The following is a 5,450-nucleotide window of genomic DNA, read 5'->3' on the forward strand; positions in this document are numbered from 1 at the left end:
CCAAGGCATCCTTCCAATATACAAGATGACGATTTCTTTGTCTGAGCTGTACTGTATTCATAATAAGTAACTGTGAGAAGCGTAACATCGAAAAAAAGGAGGTTAACAGAGCTTTGTGGAATCTATATGTAACCACAATTTTTGTGGGAAAAGAAGGAATATGTTAAGGTTCACCGAAGGTATGTGATAAACTCACTCATTTACAGGTACATATTGTACTCTTTTCGTTTAACGGAAAGTTATTTAAAACCACCACTGGTTATTTAAAACCAACGCTCGCGGTCCCGTCATGGGACGCGGCTCCACAGCAGAATAGTCACGTGGGAGCCTCTCCAATAAGGTCACGCGACAAGGTTATTTTCAGTTGCACCCTGGATTACGCACGCTTGCTCCGCAAGGTGTCGCCTGTGGCGGGGGGGCAACACAGCCCATATGGTTACTGTGGCGAAGGTGACAGGTACTTCCAAAAAACATTTTTTCATAATTGTCATTTTTCCTCATTCTATTCACGAATTTGATATTTACGGCAATGGAAAATCTGGCACCGGCAAAAGTGAATCTACAATGTAGGTGCGTTGACAGGCCACACAGGTGTCCCCAATTAACCGCCGCCAGAGAAGAGACCCCAAGCATTAAACAACACAACCTGTAGGTATTGGAAATTTGGTTAAAGCTAAGCAACTGAGGCTTTATTAGATTTGGGCAGAAATCGAGGGGAATGTCCAGTGACATGCCAAACCCCTAAGTTCAAGTCTTGGCCCTTGACACCAGTAACGCACCCCTTAGTCAAGAATCTGAACAAATCAATGTTGGGCAGGTATGCTCTTATTTTCTACAGGCGTTTTGTGATTTTATCAACTTGATTGTCAAGTGCCAGACCTTTTGCTCCCAGGTACAAGTAGCAAACTTTATCAGATAACAATCTGACACTAACCATTCTGCACTAACAGCGCTGTAAACCCAGTTATCAATGGTGTCATCTTTACCTGTATCTTTACCGGTATTATGCCAGTGGTACGTTTGATACATTTGAGTAAGGAAATATGCTTAAATTCATTTATAATACATAACAGGTTGATACGTTAGCATCAACCTGTTAATAAAAACTTGGAAACTTTCAATGTTATTACACAATAACAGTATAATGATGGGAGATGTTATGATTAAATGCTTAGGAGAATAATAAAAACAGATTATGTGAAATATAAAATGAATTGATTTTATTTGGGTTATTTATTTCAAACCAATTAATTATCAAACATGAAGCTTATTTTTAGAAACATTTGCAGATATATGAAATATAACCTTGCTGGTACACAGATCTACAGTTCTAAAATGCAAATACCAAGTACATGTTCCTTTCACACACCACTGATGAGATGTGAATAATCATATGTATATAGCAGTAAAAATATCACAAGAAATGTGTAAGCAAGATATTTCTACAAGTAACCTCATTAATCAGTCAGGCAACCTCATAATGCACCCAATAAATGTTGAAATTTGAGCCAGAGAAATTCTACATACAGGCATGACAGATTTACCATATATTGCCACCAACCCTTAACTGAATGGGCATAGAAAGAACAAAGTGAGTCTCCCTCCCATTAAAAATGAAAAATAAAAATAAATAAAAAAACAGATACTGTCATTCTTAATACTGAAAAACAATGGCACCTTGCAGCCTTCACTGCTTCACTATTTGCAAACAATGTTCTAGTCACTGTAACTGTGTACTTTTGATGAAGCATAGATGCAAGAATAACTCCTTTGAAGTATATTGTGAAGGTCTCTTTTGTCATAAATCAGCCACGTATAACCTGAATGTACATATTGCAATTCACACCGCAGCAGCTTGTCTTAGTAAGGACTCAACCAGTTGAAAACTTGAGGCACAGCTTCAGGGACAAGATCACACCATCTATCCTTGCTGTGATGATGGATCTCCTAGTACATTATCTATGTCTTGTCCTCCTGGTTTCTCTAATACCATTTCCCCTGATCTATGCTCACATCAATCTCTACAGCTTTACCAACTGCTACACAGTTTTTACATCTGAAAGTATAAAGCAAAAATTGTAATAAAGCACTATCAATTTACTTGTTAGATATTGATTTGAGGGCAAGAGAAAAAGGCAGAAACCTCATATCATAATCAAGATAATTGAAAATCAAATAATGCATAATCAAATAGCTTTAATTTTATATACTACTGATGATTTAATCTTTTAAACTTCAGCATAAATTTCTCTTGTTAAAGCATAGCCACTTTATCAAAATGTGCTTGAACAAATAATAATAATAATAATGATAATAATAATAAACAACCTGCACACAAGATGGAACATGGAGGTCGACTGCCACAAAATAAGGTGATTCGTACTTGGTAGCCTGAGAAATAGTATCAGGTATTAATTTAAGCAGTGAATTGAGTAATAATACCGAAGAGTTAACAATGACACAAGAATACGGTGTTATGTAACAAAATCCATGCATTACTTGCTGTGGCAGTGTCCTCCTCAACCTATCGTGCACCGCAGGTTTCAATGTCATCAAAAAATTTTATTGTTGTTAGTTTGATCTATGTATCTGCTATTCAAATAATATCGTTTGGCAAATAACTAACTGATTTAATTTTGCTTTTGCAACATGAAATTATAAATAAATTTGCCGGTTCACGTGTATACAGTACCTTGCTATCAGTGCTGCTCTTTTCTCCCCAACTCGCCACTGACAGGCTAACCACATCGTTTCAAAACAATGTTGGTATTCTCCTTTACTTTTGGTGTTGGCAGTTTCATCCCGGGGACATCGTTTTCGGTTAAAAACAACGTATCGTTTTCACCCATCTATGCATTGCTCCTGTACAAAATGGCCGCTTGTTGCCCCCCAAGGGAAAAATCGTAGCACGTGGGTAGTTACGCAAGACCTGTGACGTATAACGCGCGCATCGTTATTTAAGGCCGTTAGCCGACAAGAGCCACGTGACTCTTTTTAAACTGGCAGTTATAGCTTTGGCAGCTAGCGTGGAAGACGCGTTGAGGGAGCAGGCGCTCTCCCACATCCTCCGGTGCCTCATATTTATTGCGTATTTATTTCCCACCCACCCTTAAGGTGGTGTAGGTAAACTTCCAGATTTTGCAAGCTCAGCATGGGAGCTATAGTCGTTTTATCATCAGTAGGTTTTTATACACAGTTATTTTCCATTGTGTCAACCTTTTTTCCTTTAACGAATTGTTATTCTATATATATTCCAATCGTATGTAGTTAGTCGTTTATTTATTTTCTTAAATAACCTCTGCAATCCCGAAAGTGTTGTTGGTTTTAAACGTTTATATGATTAGTCAGCATATTATCATTCACCTTGCTTCAGTCTTGAATGAACATTTATCATTCTGTGTATAAGTATGCTTGGGGCAAATGCATATCTTAAAGCTGATAAGTAGAAACGCTCACTTGTAAACTTTGCATAGTAATAAGTATTTAAATCAGCTGCTGCCACTGTGGCATGCAGATAGATTCCCTGTAGATAATGTGTATAAATGCTGAATGCTGGGACTTAATAAACACACTTTATATTTAGAATTGATCATGTGAAGTTGTTGTTATATTCCCTCTCCCATGACAAGTGAAATATTAGAATAATCCCTACAATTGGCCCCATTCAGATCGAGAAGAGCAGAGTGCTAGCTAGGGCGCAACCTAAATATGGCGGACCTACCTGAAAGGTAGACCACTTAATCTTGCAATGGTCTCTCCGCCTCTCACACGCCTCTCCACGCGTCGTCCCTCGGCCAGTTGAATTGAGCCGAGATTCAATTACTGTGCCCCTACAGGGACTACGCGTGGGCATTCAAGGCATTTTATTTAAACCTGGGCAGCAGGGGCCCGTTTCACGAAGCACACTGTAAAAAACAGTGTTTAGCTCCTAAACACATTTCTAGGCGTCTGTTTTGTCTCATTTTTTCGACGCGTTTAGCCCTATAAGCACGTTTAGCCTCTATGCATGTAACACGCTTTGACGTGTTTGACGCCTAATTTTTAGGTGGTAATGGTTTTCAACTGATTCAGTCACACAATCACACACACACACACACACACACAGTCACGGTCACCTTTAACTGCTATAGCTATCTCTATCTATAACAGGGTACCGTGAAATGTCAACATCGCTAACTTCACACCATCACCTTTACAGCTGGACTTATTCATCCTTGTGTTAGTTGACCTTGCGAGGAATATACTGTATTTTTGAACAACAAGTTAGGAAAATTCACTAGTTCACTAAGGACACGAAACAACTATCACTTTTACTTTAAAACATTTTTTCATATTTTGATAAAATACGTTTCGGTATCGATGTCTTTTTATTTTTTTTCCGGAAGTAATGAACAATATTAATAGAACATCAGGATGATGGTGGGTATTCATTATAATATACTTTATATAAGCTTTCATCGCATGCAGGTTATTTTGTTAGCGATAGTCCAAATACTTTACAAATCGCACCGCTCTAGTCGCCGACTAAACCCAAGCCCATTTTGGAATTAACCGCTAAGTAGTGTATCTGTCACATTATAATACATTTGTACCGGTATATATGGGATGAAAAAGTAAAATTTCATTTTGCTTCTTTTTCAGAACCATCAATCAGTAGTATAACTCCTCCCGAAATACAAGGTCCATCTCCAATGAAATTGAGATCAGTCTCAGGGCTTTGCTTATTAAAATTGCCAGTGTTTCCAGCTATCTGCATTATTTGTAAAAAAAAGGATAGATACTGCAAGGAACAAAAGAAGAGAAGAAGGGATAGATTATCCATGGCAGAAAGTCTTGATGGTGGTAAGCTTATATTTATTTGGTCTCATTTCATGAATTTAGATTATTTTAGTGGAAATGGTTATGATTGGCTGGAATATCATTTTCTTGCATATCTGAATCAAATACTGATTTTGGTGAGTTCTTTATTGATTGTGGTAGTTACACTGGTTACGAAGTACATCAGATTTTAGAATTTTTTTCAGGTAAATAAAGACTTAAAGAAGTAGTACTCTGTTTTGCATTCTCTTTAAGGGAAGCAGCAGGGAGAAAAAATGAAAGCATCTTGATGTATATAAGGGATAAAGATTGTGTGGCAATTTAGGTCAGATACCACCACTCTTACTATCAAGAATACATCCGTCCTGTAAAGCAGGACACACCACAAGTTGTCATTGCGAATGTATGAATTACTTTTTTCCTGAATTTTTTATTTGTTTAAACATTGAACATAGTTTCTAACCTGACTATTATCACACAGCTGAATGCAAGTAAACGTTAATCTTTTAATGTATTCTGAAACAAATTCACTGATATAAAAGTTTGGAGTTCCTTTAAAATCCTATTTGTTTGATTCCATATGAAAAAGAAATGTGCCTTAAGTAAGTTAAAACTTTTAGATATTTCTTTAT

At 37.2% G+C, this 5,450-nt stretch overlaps 1 long non-coding RNA gene across 1 annotated transcript; it reads right to left on the minus strand.

Moving 5' to 3' along the window:
• Positions 1 to 1,193: 1,193 nt before the first annotated feature.
• LOC147762782 (uncharacterized) lies at positions 1,194 to 3,215 on the minus strand. The gene is made up of 2 exons (XR_015333668.1): positions 2,693 to 3,215; positions 1,194 to 2,056 (listed from the first exon to the last, which is right to left on the minus strand). It is a non-coding gene; the product is annotated as an uncharacterized LOC147762782 (long non-coding RNA).
• Between the last annotated feature and the right edge of the window lie 2,235 nt (positions 3,216 to 5,450).

Source organism: Lingula anatina, chromosome 3 (genome assembly GCF_051362555.1).
Source record: "Lingula anatina isolate TDL-2025a chromosome 3, LinAna3.0, whole genome shotgun sequence".
Lineage (NCBI taxonomy): Eukaryota > Metazoa > Brachiopoda > Lingulata > Lingulida > Lingulidae > Lingula > Lingula anatina.